This window comes from Apus apus, chromosome 2 (genome assembly GCF_020740795.1).
Source record: "Apus apus isolate bApuApu2 chromosome 2, bApuApu2.pri.cur, whole genome shotgun sequence".
Lineage (NCBI taxonomy): Eukaryota > Metazoa > Chordata > Aves > Apodiformes > Apodidae > Apus > Apus apus.
In genome coordinates, this window is record NC_067283.1 from 40,530,914 (window position 1) to 40,548,325 (window position 17,412).

The 17,412-nt window shown below is 43.3% G+C and overlaps 2 protein-coding genes across 4 annotated transcripts in view; both read left to right on the forward strand.

Annotated features, from left to right (window-relative positions):
• The window catches only part of CMC1 (C-X9-C motif containing 1), a 957,521-nt gene that overhangs the window by 274,797 nt on the left and 665,312 nt on the right, over nt 1-17,412 (forward strand). The window lies entirely within an intron of this gene.
• The window catches only part of LRRC3B (leucine rich repeat containing 3B), a 46,189-nt gene continuing 29,771 nt past the window's right edge, over nt 995-17,412 (forward strand). For 2 of the 3 annotated variants that reach the window (XM_051610084.1, XM_051610083.1), the window contains exon 1: nt 995-1,300. The gene's annotated coding sequence lies outside the window, so the exon portion shown is untranslated. The remainder of the gene's footprint in view (nt 1,301-17,412) is intronic. The other variant, XM_051610085.1, reaches the window with a different exon arrangement.

Here is a 17,412-nt window from a genome sequence, read left to right on the forward strand (position 1 = left end):
TTTGGCTGGGTTGAGTGCAGATTAAGTTCACCTATTGTAGCAAAAGCTTTGCCATTCCAAGCTTGTCAAACGAAGTGTTACCTGCTGGCAATAACAGCTTTTCATTCAGATTGGCAAAATAATTAACTCTAATTGTTGACAAGAAAGCTGGAGAGGGACTTTCTACAAGGGCATATAGCAATAGGCTGGGGAGAACAGTTTCAGACTGAAACGGGGGACATTTAGATTAGATATTAGGAAGAAATTCTTCACGCTGAGGGTGGTGAGACACTGGAACAGGTTGCCCAGGGAAGTTGTGGATGCATCATCCCTGGAAGTGTTCAAGGATGGGGCTTTGAGCAACCTGGTCCAGTGGCAGGTGAGCCCTGCCCGTGCCAGGGGGATTGGAACTATAGGATCTTCAAGGTCCCTTCCAACGCAACCCAGTCTTTGGTTCTATGACATATTGCTGAGGAACTTGGAAGGCACCGTGGAGAGCAGAAGACCCATTTGACCGCCTGACGAGCGCTGGCGGTGCCCGGGCAGGCAGGGCTCCCGGGCAGGCAGGGCTCCGGGGCAGGCAGGGCTCCCGGGCAGGCAGGGCTCCCGGGCAGGCAGGGCTCCGGGGCAGGCAGGGCTCCCGGGCAGGCAGGGCTCCGGGGCAGGCAGGGCTCCCGGGCAGGCAGGGCTCCCGGGCAGGCAGGGCTCCCGGGCAGGCAGGGCTCCCCGCGGCTGCTGGTGCGGGGGCTGCGCACCCCGCGGGAGAAGGGCAGAGAGGGAGACCCGCCCTCCAGCCTCCGCCGGGGCGGCCGCCGAGTCTGTCGCTGGAGCCAGGGGTTAAGAGCCAAAATCAGCCCCGCGGAAGGAAGAAGCGGACAGCACCACCTCTCTCGGAGGGGCAGCGGCCCCGCCGTGCTGTGGCAGCGAGAGGGGAGTCTCCTCCTTCCTTCCTTCCCGCCCCTCCGGCTCTCTCCTCCCTCCCTGCCTGCCTCCCCGCAGCCGCAGCGCAGGGGCAGGAGGCAGCGGCGGCGCGGCAGGCAGAGCTGCCCAGCCCGCTCCCGGCGGAGGCAGCAGGGCGGGCGGTCCGGCGGGCGGTGGCTGCTCCCGGGCCGCGGGGCCGCCCCGGCCGTGCCGCCCGCAGGCTCCGCCCGTCGCTCCCATGGCGCGGCGGCCCCGCGCCAGGTGAGGCTGCGCTGCCTGTTGCGCCGCGGGCCGAGCCCCGCCGAGCCCAGCCCCGCCGAGCCCAGCCCCGCCGAGCCCAGCCCCGCCGCCGCGGGCTGCACGCCGCGAAGTTTTTTGCGGAAAGGCGCTGCTCCGCGATGTGAGTTGCGGGGCCCCGCGGCCGCGCTGGGAGGGCGGTAGCGCCGGGAGGAAACTCAACGGGGAAGGAGGGAGGGAGGCGAGCAGCGCTGCTGCTGCTGCTGCTGCTTAGGGGCTGCCGCCGTGTCGTGCCTCCTTGCCCAGCACTGCTCGGCCAGGGCCGGCGGAGATGCTCCGTCCCCTGGCCCGTTCTGGCGTGCGCCCGGCGCCCCAGGAGTGCTGGGGGGCGATGGGGTCGGGGCTCCGCCGGGGTGCTGGGGGGTGGGCAGGGATTCACGGGGCGGAGGCTGCGGGGAGGGGGCAGCCACCCCCCTGGCTTGGGAGCAAGCGCAGGCTTTGAGACTCGCGCCCCTCAATTCCGTAGCGGAGCAGCATCAGAAAAGGGAAATGGGAAAAAACCAAACCAAAACAAACCCGTCTCTGTTCTCCCCGGCCGTGTGCGGGGCGGGCTGCCCGGGGTCGCGCCGATCAGCGTGCGGGCGGCGGCCGGGGCGCGGGGCTGGCGGGGAGCGGCGGGCGGGCGCCGCGGTACGTGTCGCCGTGGGGTTTTTCCACTTTTGAGATCTACCCGGGACCAGTTGCTACCGGAGCGGGCGGTGGTGGCTCAGATGGGAAGGGGAGGGCAGCTCTCTCTGAACGCGAGCAACAAATGGCAGCGGGCGGCAGCCGGGCTGCAGGGGCAGCGGCGGAGCCTGCTGCGCCCAGGTGAGCTGAGCCGCCCCCGGCCGCCCGCCCGCCCCCTCTGCTCGGAGAGGCCCCGGGCGGGAGCGTGACGGGGCTCCCCGGGTGGCAGGGGTAGCACCCCGGGGCGAGCTGGGTGGGCGCAGCTTTGGCGGGCGCTTTGCGGGGTGCACCGCACCCCCCAGCCCGGCGGGAGGGTCCGGGGGGCTCGGCGCCCCGGGCGGGGCACGGCGGCGATCTTAGAGCCTGCACAGAAATGTCATGATCTTTCGCAGTGAGCGGGTACAGGGTGCCCTGGGGGGGTGTGTGGTATGCCTGGAAACTGCAGGCTCTTCTCTCGCCTTTCTGGTGATCTATGCGTCCAGAATTCCTCCTGTTCGTACATTTGGAAAACGTCTTGTATGTGCCATCGAGAATTTTTCTGCCTTTCTTGGCTTCTGCCTTCAAAAATTAGAAGATTTTGGAGTATCTGTTAGAAAATTACAGAGGGATTCAGGCGGCGGTTTATCACCCTGTCTTTTTCCGTGTCCCTAGACGGCAGAAATGGTGTGATTACAGAAGAAAAACAGCTAAATAACTTGAAAAGCATGAATAGCTACTTCAAAAGTCAGAATGAAAGCCAGGCAAACAACATTTAGTGCTCCTTACAAGAAGTGAGCCCAGAGGTATTTATGTGTACATAAAAATGACAAAACAAGGTAATGCTTTTGAGATTATTGTAATTATTTAAAAAAATAGTAACCATGAGAAAATGTTACAGATTTGGCAGGGAAAGGAAAATTAGTACTTTTGGAGCTGAAACTCTGACTCGAAGAGCCTTTTCTAAATTCTAAAAATAACTGCCAAAAATTTCTTCTCGTGGTAATCTGTCTTAATAATTGGTACATTTAAATTACAAGGTGTGCGTCACGCCCTACTGAAAGAAGTAGCTTGAAGGGTTTGATATAGAGCACCACAGTGTTCATAGGGCTTACCCGTTGATATTATTCTTAGTAATTTAATTAAAAAGGACAGGCACACAATATGCTTGTAGTTTGATTTACAGGGAAAGCAAGCAAGCTGTAGAATGAACTAATTTGCAAAACCTTTGGTACATTCAGAGTCTAATTTTCTGTCTTAGTTTCCAAATAGTAATCTTGCTTGGAATTGATGGTAACAGTGTGATTGTGATTGCTTAGCTAGTTCTTTAGCCCTTACATGTGCAAGTTGCTGTGGGATCACTCCTACAGGTAATAGTCTGATGACTGAAGATAGCAGGGTTAGGGCCATTTTCAGGTAGTGGGAATGCATCTGTTGGTGTTAATGAGAGGTCTTTGACTTTGGTAGGAAAAGAACTTGGGGTTAAGTCCAGATCTCTTACTTTTTTTTTTTTTTTCAGCTATTGCTGGTTGGGTCACTGATCTTGTCTTCCCTGAGGTCTGCTGTAAAATTTCCACTGACTTCAGTCCACCTAAGATGAGCTTCTCTGGGTGATTGTAGCTTTTCATTGGCTTAGGGTGAGTTGAAGCTGCTCAGCATTTTGGAGATCAGGGCCTCAGGAAGTGAGGAGGAGGGTTGTCTCTGCAACTATCAAGAATAAATGTGTTTTGTCTCTGATGAGAGATTAATCAAAAAAGGAGGATCATATAATAGGCGTATGTGTTTGTATTCTCAATGCAGTCCTGTGCCAGTAAAGCCCAAAGAGAGCTTTGCCACAAACAGAATAGCAAGACTTTTAAGGATACATTTGTGATTTGCCTCTTCTGTGTGCCCTGTGGGATCCATATTTCAAATCTTTTGGTAGGTAGAAATCTTTTCCTGCTCATGCTGAAGCCACGTAGAAGGAGTAACTTCAGAGCAAAGACATCATCCCTCAGCTCAAGAAATTGCCCCCAAGCAGTAGAACTGAAATTTATAAAATTGAAACTTGACTCAGGAGTGTGAACCTGGGTGTTGAAACCAAGAGAAAGTGTATTGCTTTATTACAAAATCACCTTCAGATGTTCAGTTAAATAATAGGGCACTTCTGAATTTTGCTTTTAAGCATATTTCCTATTACTTCACTAGGGATATTTATGAGAGTAAGTAACACATGGGCTATGTGGCTCACTGACAGGAAGATTTTAAACTTCTTAAGGAAATTAATAATTTAAGCAAGCAGGAAAATGTGTAGAAGTATTTGTTTTTACTATTTCAAGTAATTAGAAGATGGAGTAAGGAAGGTAATTTTTCTCAGTGTAGGATAGTGTATCTGTAATCACTTACGGGATTTACATGTAGTTACTGTCCTCATTAAATTAGTGTTCTGTGGCTAGCAAAATAATCTTCACAGTTTTGCTTCATAAGGTAAAATTTATCAGTAAATGTAGAAAATCTCTTACGGAGCTAAGAAATGTAGAAAGTGGTAATAATACTAAACAGAACCTTACTTTAAAATTATGGTATTCTGAAACAAAAATAAATTGAGTTCAAGGAGTATGTAGCATTTATCTTGATTTGTTTGGCCAGCCCTTTTAAAATACTATTTTATTTACTAAAAGTAACCTCCAGAAAGTGCAGATTTCAGAGAACACCTCTGTGCTGTTACGAATCAAATATCAATATGTATACAGAAACTATATGCAGTAAAGCTATAGGAATTTCTCAGCACATTCAAAAAGTATTTTGTGAGGAATGCATGAATGAAGTGTACCTTCTGCTCTTAAATCCAATGTGCTATGGGTGAAGTTGTGTCAAATTTAGAGTTGTTCTCTTCTGGTGATTTTAAATCTCTGCTTTGAGTTTTAATCCAGCACTTCTCATAAAGTAGTTTCTGTGTTTCCATCATTCTGGTGCAAGTCTGGATGTACAGCAGATATGTGGGAGAAAAAAGAGTTTCACTTGCTGCTTTATCTGAGCTCATGGTTTAGATAAACAGTTGCCAGCTACAGTGTGGTGGAGGATCTCATTATTACATGATTAAAGACGTATGCTCCTGCTTCATGAAGACTTCTGTGGGTAGCTGGTGTCTGTGTCCCTACTTGGCACTGATGACTTGCATTGCCTGCCCCTATAGACTAAGCAGCATTTGTAGCCAGTGCAGCACACTTTACATGGAGACTTAGTTTGAAGAAGAAATGCAAAACTTACTGCTACTGAACAAGAAGGTAACCTTTAGTCCACTGCCTGTTGATATTTAAATGCTCTATTGTGTACTTTCAGCTAGCAGATGTTTTTTTAAAAAAGTTACCTCCTTTTTGCACTGACTTCAACACTGGACATGGGAAGAGCCTTTTACTGTGAGGATTTGCACGGCTCCTGAGCCCTGCTTTCCATTGGCAAGGAAAAGGCAGTGGTAGTTGAATTAAAATGTATTTTTTTCTCTCTGTAAGGTGTGAACTTCTATAGGGGTGGAAAAAAGAGAGAAGTAGGTACAGGTGAAGAAGGGCAGATGCCCTCGCAACAGGTGAAAAGTAGAAAACAAAAAGGGAGAAGGTAGTGGCTGAAGTGGGTAGGATGAAGGGGTTGATGGGGTTGCAGCATAGCCCTCTGGCTTGGCTCCATGCTGGGCCATGGGCTTGTCATGGGACTTTGGATGTGTTTGTTGATTTCAGTGTGACTAGAGGCCTTGCTGAGGGATTTGATTCGGCTTTTTCTGTCTCACCTCCACAGATAGAAAGGAGATTAAAATACCTTTCAAGTAAACCAAGCTGGTAAAAAGCCTTTTCAGAGATACATTGAATTGGATAATAGGAATTTTACAGAGATGAAAATTAGCACTCCAGATCTTGATGTACTTGATTAAGGTTTACCTCTGCTATTCAGGGCCAGTTCAACTATGGTGTGTTTGAAATTAATTTTGGCCTACATTAATGACAGTTCCATAAAGCCACTAACTTACCCTTTGAGAAGAAGAAAAAAGTTGATCTCTGCCTGCCAATTAGTACTATGAAGGTAGGATAGCAACAGAAAGTGAAAGGTGATAGTAGTACATGATAGCACGTAAATGGGATGCTGCTCTGACTTGGAAGCAGGAAAGCAAATGGTAGCTATTTAATTATTTAAGGAAAAATAAATGAAAAATATGGTTATAAAGTGTCAGTAAAAGGAGAGTAACAATAAAAGGAAAGTTGGGAAAGGGAAACAGTGCATAAAGGAAGGAGGTGAACAGGAAGGGATCAAAGGGGCAGGGGAATGATTTAAAATTTCCGTGTGGTTTTCAATAGGAAAATATTATCTGTCTAAATCTGTATGTTGTAGTGCTTACATAACAATGTGTATTTTATCCAAATTGTGGAAGTCTGACACAGTGTTCTCCTGGGGGTTCAATTCATGTTCCTGCTTCATCCTTGGGATGCACAGCCTCAGTTAATAGGGCATGTGTTTTTAAAGCTGCATGCCTTGGTGACAGGCTGTCTTAAGGATATACTTTGTGGATGCTGATAGTTTTTATGACATTATCATTCTTCTCTTCTGTCAAAGTGAAAGTTACCTCTTCCTCCAACAAATAATAGCGATTTTAAAGGGAGCATTTTTTTGTAGTTTACCAAAACTGAGTTATGTACTTTTGCAACTGTATTAATTGAAGATATTTTGTATGTAAAGATCATGAGTATTCAGCATTTCATGAGAGTGTTTCAATGACTGAGTAGTTAATATGCTTGTCTTGGGAGTTAGTGGGACATGAGAGGGCTCTTTCCCTCTTCTTAGTAACAAACGTGCGCCGCTTTGTCAGAGTTTTCTTCATGCAAAGTTTTTTTTGTAATACTTGCAAAGTAACAGTTTTATGAGCATGTGAGGAATTTGCAGCCAAAGGGTGAAACCTCTGGACATTCAAATAAATCTGTGCTGTTTGCTATTGTAAAGGGATTATAGTTAAAAAGAAAGAAAAGCACTGGGTATATACAGTGTTCAGTTAATGCAGGTGCTTCTCCTTTCAGAACATAGGCAAGTACTTCTTCCTCTTAGAAGAGAAGCTACAGCAAAAAATTTATATGAAGCTACTTCCTAGGTCATCTGTGGTTAAGAAAACATTCTTAGTTATACATCTTAGTGATGAAACTTCAGCTTATGTACATTAAACCAAAAAGAAGTTCAAGTTTCAGTTGTTGACTTTTTTACCCGTTTTTATTTTGTGTTGGGTAATAAAACTTGCCACAATCTATTTAGGCTTCCATTTAAATTATTTAAATTTTTACTTCTTCATGTAGCAGTGTTTCGACATTTGTTTTTGAATACACTATTACCTACAAAGTAAAAAAAAACCAAAAACAACCAAACAACAAAACCCTGTAATGCTTTTTTTTAGTCTAAAGTTGTACTTTGAAGTGGTGATGTTCTGTTATACTTTTTCTTCATCTGGGCAAAAATGGTATTTGCCAAGAGCCAAAATTTTGACTCAGTATGTGCAAATGTAGGAGTTCCAGAGAGGAAGAACACTGAAAGGCAGGAGATTGTTCATGAGACTGGAAATCAGTAAATCCAGGGGTTAGTCTGGCTAGGGCTTGGCGTGTTGTTGTTTTTTTCTATATGTACTGCAGATGGCCTTTAAAATTTATCGTGATTCCTCTGTATTATTAAACAGAATATATTGTTAATAGTGTCAAAAGAGACAATGACCCTTAGTTCCTTTCTTCTGAAATGAAGCTGAGAGAGTACAATTGCCATTGCAACCTTCAAATACTCCAATAGTGTTTCTAAATGTCCTTTTTGCCTTTGCTTTCAGCTTTGTTGACACCAAGTCATTCAGATGAGAATTGGTGACTTTTTAACAGACTGTTTTTAAGAAAATTTTTAATAGAGTATGACTGCTCATGAATCCTTGTCTGTCCCAATCTGCACGAGCGCTAAAGGGAAGGCAGGTATTGGAGGAGAACTGCTTGTAAGTGCTCGTTTTCAGATTTTGCTGTTCTCTGGGTTTACTTGGTCCTGTTCTGTGGATAAGGGTATTGGTATTGATCTTTACTGCTGCAAGGATATCTTCTCTTTTTTAAAGCTGAGCCTTTCCAAACAGTTTCAAAGAATATTGTCTATGTCACATTATAAAATGGGATATGAATGGAAAATCATGGTTTTATAGGATCTTCAAACTTAGAATGAAAACAACTCTTAAAACATCAGCTCACAGTATTTCTTAGACCTTCACTTGTCACTTTTCACACACTGCAAATGACTGAGGCAGACTCATTCAAATGGAATAGGAACATCTCAGCTCTGACTTAAAAGTAGCACATGGATGACAGCATGCAGTAAATGGGCACTCCTTTCCCTGTAAGTACATATTGAGGCTACAAAGCTGATGTGTCATGTTCCTGCAGACCAGGTTTCTGATCCCATCTTGGTTTTAAGTTGACTTTTGTAACTGAAGGGTTAATAATTTCTCTTAAGAAAATGGTCTTTCTCTGTTTCCATAATCTTTCACAGTTTTTGCCCTTTGACAAAAGATACTGTGTATGTATTCTGCTCATCGTTTTCATCAATTACGTGGTATGCTTATTGGCAGCTGTCATGCACAAATACTTATTTTGCTAGAGTAGGAGATGGCAGAATTCAGGCATGTAAGAAACCTAAATCTTTGGCTCAGAAAAAGTTCCTGATGGATACAAATGGTATTTCAATAACTTTTGATCCAAAAACTTTTCTAGCAAAGCAACACGGCTGTTCTTCTTGCCAGTCATGGCAGGTGCTCCATCTGTACAAATACTGCCTAATTTGAACCAGTCAAGCCTAACATGTTTTTTTCCCCACTATCTGCCACATTTTCAACAAATTTTCTCAGTTCTTTAAAGAAGTGTGAGGCAGCAGCGTGGAACAAAATGGACAGAGGCCAAGCAGTTCCTTAATTATAGCAGATTTTTTTTTTTTAACACATCGAACAACAACAGTCGACTGTGCAGTGTCAGTAGCATTGCAGCTTCCCTCGGTTGGGAGCAAAGAAAAATAATATTTGCATGAATCTGTTAAGAACTGAGTGCGTGCTGTTGTATTGTCTAATATCATCTCAGCCCTTCTCATTGTTATGCTGCATGAACAACAAGGAGCACATCAGCTGTGAGCTGTTCTTTTGATCTGGTGTGTGCAGCAATAATTGATGTTCCCACTCGCACTCAGCATTTGTTGTCTGAGAATGGCTCTTCCTCACAAGCTTGCTGTAGGGATATTTGCTATCACACCTTTGCCACTGATCTTGGTTCATAAATGTGTATGGGTTTTTTTGCATACAAAAAGGTGTCATGCTGAGTGTCTTTCTTGATATGAAACCAGAATGCAGATCAGATCCAGTCAAAGATATTTTGCTTTCATTTTGGGATGAGTTTGTGTAAAAATGCCATTAAAATCTAGACTTTCTATATAGCTGTATCACTGCACCACAAACATACTTCTTTAGTCTCTGCCTCTTCTCCAATGAAGAGCCTAGCCTTCCCTGAGAGAAATTCTCTCCATGGAGTGTCAGCTCCACGTACTGTCATCTTAGTATTTTTTTCACTGTGGCATGCATGACTTGGCAAGCAATGCTTTGATGATAAGTAAATTGCTTTTAAAAGTTTATGGATTTTGAGTTAGCTGGGGAATCATTAGAAAAGCATGAGGTGAATGAGGACACGGGAAGTTGCACAGGTCCTTTTTTTTTCTGTTGCTATTTCCTTTACTTACTGCAAAGCAGGTAATCTGGGGCTTTCTGTGGTCTCCCCAAAACAAGTCTTGTTGACTAGAGTTATTGCGTCTTGGTTGGTTGTTGTTTTTATGAAGCAATTGTAATCATGTGGGCTAAGCCTGCTACTTTTAAATTCTGATTCTAGAAGCTGTGAATTGCAGCTTTGAATCCTGAGTAATTGCTTGGGCTTCTGCAAAGAGAGACTAAAATATTGTTGGGCCTGCAGAGTAGTGCTTCATTAATGCAAAGCAATGGGGAACGAGGGGCTGATTCTGTGACCACATATTTTTCCATTCACTTGGCTCCTCCAAGTAGTCTTCTCAATTTCCTATGCATCCATAGCTTCCTCAATTTTCTTTCTTTCTTTTTTTTTAATAATGTTATTATTACTTTATTCTAAAAATATTTAAGGCAAGTGGTTAAAAAGACTGTTGAATTTAATAAATACCTGTTTTGTAATATAAAAGACATTTTTTTGAGTGGAGATGTGTGTATGCAGGAGCTAATGGAGCTCTGAGAGCATTTGGTCTCAGCCCTCCTGATGTTGTTTCTTCATTTTGTAGCAGTCAGTTGTAGATGAAGGGTGCCGACAGGCTAAGATTTTAGTGACTTAAATATCACAGCTGGCAAAGATTTAATTTCTCTAAGAAACAGCTATTGGGGAAGTACACTTCACTATTGCCATCTAGAAAAAAAGTGTGTTTGTTTTTAATTCCAGATACTGCGCTTGCCGTGGTCAGTTGATGTGAGTAGACAGAGACTGTCCATGAAGGTGGAAAGTTCATGACAGTGAAAATTGGAGATTAATGAGATGTGCACTTCTTGCTAACGTGGACAGGTATCAGATACCTGTGCTCAGGTTGACTTGTATTCATCCATATACCTGACTGTTCTTGGAGTTTCCTACTGGCATCTGGGGTAGAAGGACTGCTCGTGGAATTAGTTCCCTTTCGGTCTGAGAAACTGGTGATTAACTTTGTCCCTTATCCAGTGTAACTTAAATGGGATGCTTTTATTTGACAACTTAATAATTGTACCTGAGCTGCCTTTGAAAACATTTTGCACTTGGATTTTATTAGTCCTTTTTCAAAAGAATTTCTATAATTCTTACTAAATACAGAATAAACCTGGAAAAAGGAAATTAAAAGTGAGTGCTGCTCTAAATTCAATATTTAAAAAAATGTGTAAGTATATTATCTTGTAATCATTTTCATGCAAGAGTGGGGAAAAAGAGCCCACCTATTTAAACCCTTTGAAACTTGCTTCCTGTGCCATAGTCTGTACTTCTTCAGATTAGAGAGCAATACTGCATTCCTCGCATGCTAAAAGGAGTAGATTACTGTTCAGTGACTGTGATTACAAGCAGAAAAACCCACTGGACTGCAAGTCAGGTGCCCTGCTGCCCTACATTGAGCTGGCATCTCGGTGTCAGTGTTGTAGAGAGGAGTGGGTGTTTGCAGGTCCCTGTCAGCCTCGTCACTACAAGGGCAGGATGCACCAGTGACCACATCAGACCATGGCTTTGGGGAGCACCTCTACTTCAGGGGCTCTGTGGGACATTGGGAAGTTGACCTTGCATCCTTGTGCTGTGTTGCAGTTCCCCTTGCCGGAGAAATCCTTTTGATTTTTCACTAGGGATTTGACTTGGTTTCATTTGTAGGGGGAACTTGGTTTCTTTGCCCATCCAGAAAACAAACCCACCACCACCAAAACCAGAAACAAACCAAACAAAAACATCAGCCTCTGTCAGCAATAATTCATCAAATGTGACAGGGTTGATGTTCCTCACTTTGAGCTTGCATCTGTTGGGTTTAGGAGCAGCATGAGAGTGAAGTGCTGTCTCTGAAGAGCTGACAGGGATGTACCAGATAAATACCTGTGTAAGGAGACTCAGCTGAAGAGATGAAGGGCAGAAAGATCAGGACATGCTGAAACATTTCCTGTAAGATTTGTACCTCTGGTGAGAGGTGAAAGATAAAACATCCTGCTAATGCTAAAGCAGGTTGTCGCTAAGTCTACAATTACGTACTTGACAGCCCTGGTGGAGGCATTTTCTCAGCCCAGAGAAAATGGGCATTTTGGGTGTACACATGACATGGGGATTTGGCAGGGCTGGGGCCCAGACACAGGTACAAAGGGCAAGTCATACAGCTCCTAATCCATCCAGGGAGGCATCTCAGACAGGAGCTCTTGTCTCTGGGCATCTCTGTGAAGAGCTCACAGCTGTCAGCAGTAATGGGCTTCCCTCAGAAGTTAAAATCTCAAACGTCTGTTTAAAAGCTGGTTTCTTATAGAAAATACGAGTTTCTTTTTACGATGGATGACTGGTCCCGAATGTAAGAGGAATGATGACATGTTTTCAGTACCTGCTTCTGCCAAACTTAGTTATGATTACTGTGCTCCAAAATACTACCATTTGAGTTTTTAATGAGAATATCATCAGTGTGCATTGAGGATGTTTTTGATTGTCATGGTTTGCATAAGGCCTTCAAGGTTTTGATTCAGGACTTCACATCTCTCCAAAACCTTACTGAGCAAAAGTACTCAATTATTTTCCCTTAGTGACTGGAATGGTTTAGGGGAGGATAGGTAGGTGAGATTTCAGTGTTTTCAGCAATGGGGGAGACCCCAAGTGACATTTTGCAATGTGGGTTTAAAATCTCTAACTTGCCAGCTGTTTCCTTGTTTTTGTTTTTGTTTGTTTGTTTTTTTCCACTTTCCCATAACTTTTAAAACCTTGTTCTGATTTTTTTTATGAACCAAAGTTATGTTTAAAGAACAAAGTCCATTAGAGATGTTGGCACAACAAAGAAAAGGAGTTTGAGAAGATGTGAATCATCTTAGGAGGTCTGAAATGCGAGGTGGATAGGTCTTTCTTTCCTCAGGGGAAAACGGTCATTCTGAGTAAGAAGGCAAGGTGTTCTTGAGTGATACATTGGAAAAGTCTTCAAAAGGCTTAATCAAGTACAGCACCTCTGCATTTCCCAGTCAAAGGTGCAGAAATGTTTTATTAGAGCATAGCAGTGTAGTGAGTTTATAAAAAGTAAACTTTGTGTAGATTTTCCTTGCAAATATTTGGATACTAATGAGAATGTTTACAGTCCCTAAACTTTTAACTGTTTTCCTTCTATCTTACTGTTTCTTTTCCTTTTTCATTGCTGCTGCTTTTTGAAAATTATGTTTTCCCCTCCCCTGGAGGTGTCAGCTACAGAAGACTTCTGTTGCACCAACCAAACACCTCGTGGGCATTGAGAGTTAAGTTGAGCAGGGCGGCAAAAGCCTTTCAGTGCAGGTGCCTGGAGCTGGTCCTCCGGTATCCCTGTTGGAGCTGATGGATGGGTTTGCTGGGGATGGAGCAGGGATTCTTACGAGGAGAAGGACCCGTGAGAATCTGCGTAGCTTCAGATCTGAGAAGAGGGTTGTACAGAGGTGTTCCCATTAGTGAACAGGTTAGGTTGCTGTTTGTTTTGGAAACATCAGCATTGTGGGTTGGTTTGTTTTGCTTGAGGATCACTCACATGTAAAGACTTGAGGTAAACCTGCATAAATCTAAGCTCAATGTATTTACTTTAATTAAGGTCAGTGTAAGCCATAGTAGATTTATGTCCATAATGCACATGCTGTCTTTGTTTATGAAAGACTTAGCAAAATCATAATGAAAACACGTTGAATGTTATTCATACTGATTTGAACACATCATATGTCCAAATAGGAAGTGAGGTATTATTCCTAACTTGTGATATAAAAATACTTGAAATAACTGTTTCTGGGACTTCAGTATTATCTTTTGAATTCATATTTACCCTTGTCATCTGACAGGCTGCTAAAACAAGAATCTCCTCAAAATTATACAAGTGACAGTTGTACAATGCATTTCATTCCTGCTGAGCCCTGTTAATGTAGTGAGTATGAGGAGACTGGAATCTTTCTTCAATTGTTCAAGGACAGTCCTTTTAGAAGGGATTTTCAGAATTTTTATTTTTACCCATAAATCTCCCACTCACCCCCTGCAAGCATGGCAAAATTCCTGTTGCAACCCTACTGTTCTGTGTAGGGGAAACAGGATTTCTATCTTATTTTTTTGGCTTATTCCCTCTTTTTCAATCCAAGCAGTTCTGTTGTGCTTGCGGTGAATTCTCTGCTGCTGCTACAGGCCACACTTTCCTTCCTCTGCAGTGTTATTATGTAGAATTGCCTCTCTGCTCTGCCAGCATTTGACCCCTTGCAACTGGCATTGAATAGAAGACACCATATATACCAAGACCCAAGCTCTGCCCTTAGGTACACCTGTGAAAACCTGTGGCATTATACAATTGGCTTGGAAAGACTTAAGAAATCCTGTGAGATCTGCTCCACTGAAAGGCTTTCTGTAAATGTTAGGCAGGGCTGTTGTTTTTGTGCCAATATGTTTTATTTTAAAGCTGTACCTGGACTGCAGTTGATGACACTGTTTTCATAACATCGAAATAGTGGGACAGGTTTGGAGTGTGAAACGTGGAGTGTGCTGTTGGTGGAGTTTGCTACTAAAACGGTCTTAGCCAGGCACCATAGTAGTGTCTCTGCCGCAGGACAGATGTGCTCAGTGGGCTTCTCATTCCTGGCAACATTCAAACCGCTGGTCACAATGCCACGATCCTCCTCCATGGCCTGGTCTCTTCTGGGAAGCAGTCAGACTCATCTTCTGGCATGGCTGGGCTGCAGAGGTGCCAAGAGTCCCAGGCCTGTCTTAGTGGACATCAACCCTGTGGCACAGCAACGCCCAGGCAGCAGATGAGAGGACTTTGTCCTTCCCCAGGCCAAGAAAACTGGGTTTAGGTCTGGCATGTTCTTGACACCATCTGGTGTGGAGCAAGGAGAGTGGGGTCTGGCTGGTGGTGGTGTAGCTAACACATCTGCTCTTTGTGACTGTGAAAGATAGTGGAGGTTTATGTTGCTGTATGGAAAGGCCTATATGACCTTATTGTTTAATGTTTGAAACAGAACCATAGGAAATAATATTCAGCCTGTTGACAGATACTGTACTGACCACTGCAGACATGCTCATTTGAGCAGGTAGCATCTTTGAGTTGTATCCATCTCTGCGAGTGTGGAGGATACTTCATACAGCTGGCCCACAAATACCTGAAGAGCTTGAGTAGCTGTTTAATTCTTTAAAAAGTTGCAGTGATAGACCTGAGCAAATTGAAGTTACAGCCAAAGAACCCTGCTCTGATCTATTTACTTCTCTTTTTGGTTTTTGTGCATTGTGATCCTACTGAGATAGGGAAAAAGTGAGGAAGTGAAGCAGAAGATGATGAGATGTATTATGCATGCTTCCAGTATGCCACTAGACATTTTTACCTACGTCTATTTTTTTGAAAATTTTCAAGAAGAAAACTTTTGTGTATTGTTTTTCCAGACTGAATGGATTGCAGTACATGAATTTTGGCCATTGCTTAATGCAGAAGAGGAGTCAGAATATCTGAATTCTGTATGAATGATTTATATATCCAATTTGCTGTTTTAATGGAGGAACAAGGATGTTAAAAGCTCTTAATTACTATGAATTTTATAGTGCTACTGTTGTAGCCACAGGCCACATAGACTCTGGAGGATAACTTAGTACTGTGCAGTCTAAGGGAACTTCTGGGAGGGAGGAGAGAATGTGGCAAAACGCTCACTCCTGAGCAGTGGGGTTACATCTAGATGTTTTGTCATGTTACCGCAGAGGAGTGGTGTTTTTTCTTCAAGGCCTGAAGATGAACAGTTTTATTTATGTTTCTTCTGGTATGTCCAGAACATAAAACAAAAGTTACAATGCTGTAGTACAGCGTCTTCACGTTTTTTATTCTGTGCTTCCTATAGTCAAGGGATTTCCTACCAAGAATAGAAACATCTGCCATAACAACTCCTATTTATGTTAATCTTTTGCAATCAGCATGCAGTCTGAAGTAATTATAATGAATGCACCCGCTGCTCCAAACACTCACAACTTGCATTTATTTCAGGCTTCTTTGCCTCAGAAGTCTGAGAACATAATCCCTCATCCTGCCCTGCTTCATCTGCTTTGCATGAATTTATCTAACAGTACCTTCTGTGAGCTTTATTAACAATGGTCATGCCATAATAAATTACATAAATCGAGAAGTTTTTAATTAGATAAGTTACAAAAAAAATGAAAGCATAATAAATTTAATTAGATAACATTTTCCTGTAATACATTTGCACACAAGGTGTATAATGAAGTAGGCCGGCATACGATTTTTATCAGAAGTTTTTTAGCCTTCATAGCTTAATTTATTTAATCTGCAAGAATATTTATTAATTTTTTTAAATTTTTTTAAAATAATGTGTCAAACAAACTTTGTGGTGCAAAAGATTATGCAAATTTATCAGAAAACCAGTGGATACTGACAAAGACATGACTAAGGTTATATACGACCCTATGAAGGCACATCTTCCAGTCTTTCCTCCTCTGTTTCTTACAGAGCTGCGTGCCCCAGTCAGGGACATTTTCTCCATCCTTGCAGTGGCCCTTCAGCTCCATTTCATTTATTTGGTCCTGGGCAGAATGGGGATATTTTTGGTTGAATTGGCCAATGTATATGGTATGAAGAGCACATTCAGAGCAGAATCTCCATGCTGTGTGCATTTAGCTGGGCTGCTTGCCCAGGCACATGGGAAGGAAAAGTAAGATCCCACATGGGTGATGCCATGAAGCAATTCCACACTTGTCCTCAGCAGCCACCAGCACCTGCGTTTGCTCTCTTTTCTGAACTTGCATCCAGAAATACTAAGATTGTTACATGATCCCCTGCCTCCTAACCTCTTAACATGGCTCAGCCAGGATGCTTTCACCTGGACAATGTTCCCATATAAGTTATTTGGTCCAAAAATGAGAGTTTGGTTTTCCTTTATGCCCAGGATATACGCAGCTTCATGGCAGTGAATAGTGCTCTGGTTTCCTATTGTGAGACCATGCAGGGATTGAGCAAAGAGCAGTTGGAAGAGGACACAGGGAGTCTTTAAAATTATGAGTATTAGTTTGTGTTTTTCCCAGGCATTGCTGCAGAGTTACAGGGAAGGGTGCAAAGGGAGTATGCTGGTACATTGTATTCACTGTTTTGCTTTGGTGATGCATAGTCAGAATAATGTTTTGTAATTGTCTTTCAGAAGTGCAAATGGCTGTGTGTCAAAGGCTATGGAATATAATTACCAGTATTTATTATCTTTGCAAAGCATCCTTTCCTTTTGATATTTTAATTCAGGGCTGATGTAGAGAGGGAAGATTGATGTCAGTAACATCAGTTTATATTTTGGGGTAGGTTTCTGAGTTTTTAGGTCTGTTTCCATTATTCTATGTACCATCAAACTCTGAAACTGCAGAGCAGAGACTTTTGGACAATTTGTGAAAAAACACAGCATCAGGTAATGTGATTTGTATGTACCCACAATGAGGTTGTGGCATGAGAAAAATATGTATGATAGAAGAGGCAAGGGAAGATAGTGATGCTGGATCAGGTCATGACAATACTGCCTGTGGTGGCATTGACAGTGCTGTGGCTCTGTCGCCTCCTCGTCAGCTGTCCCCTCATCTTGGGTCACTGCAGGGGTAGTTCAGTTTTACAGGAAACATAAAAAAAAGAAAGAAAAAAAAAAAAGGAGTATGGCATTTTAATACTGGCTCTGCCAATAATTCTTCAGCTTTCTGCAAGATATATGTAATATTTAACCAAGTGAGATTTGTTGTGTAGATGAAATGGCGTCTTCTCTGAGATGGTGTGTAGTCCTAGGTGGATCTCTTGCCGTTCTCTGACTCACAGGCTACAGTTAATTGTCCA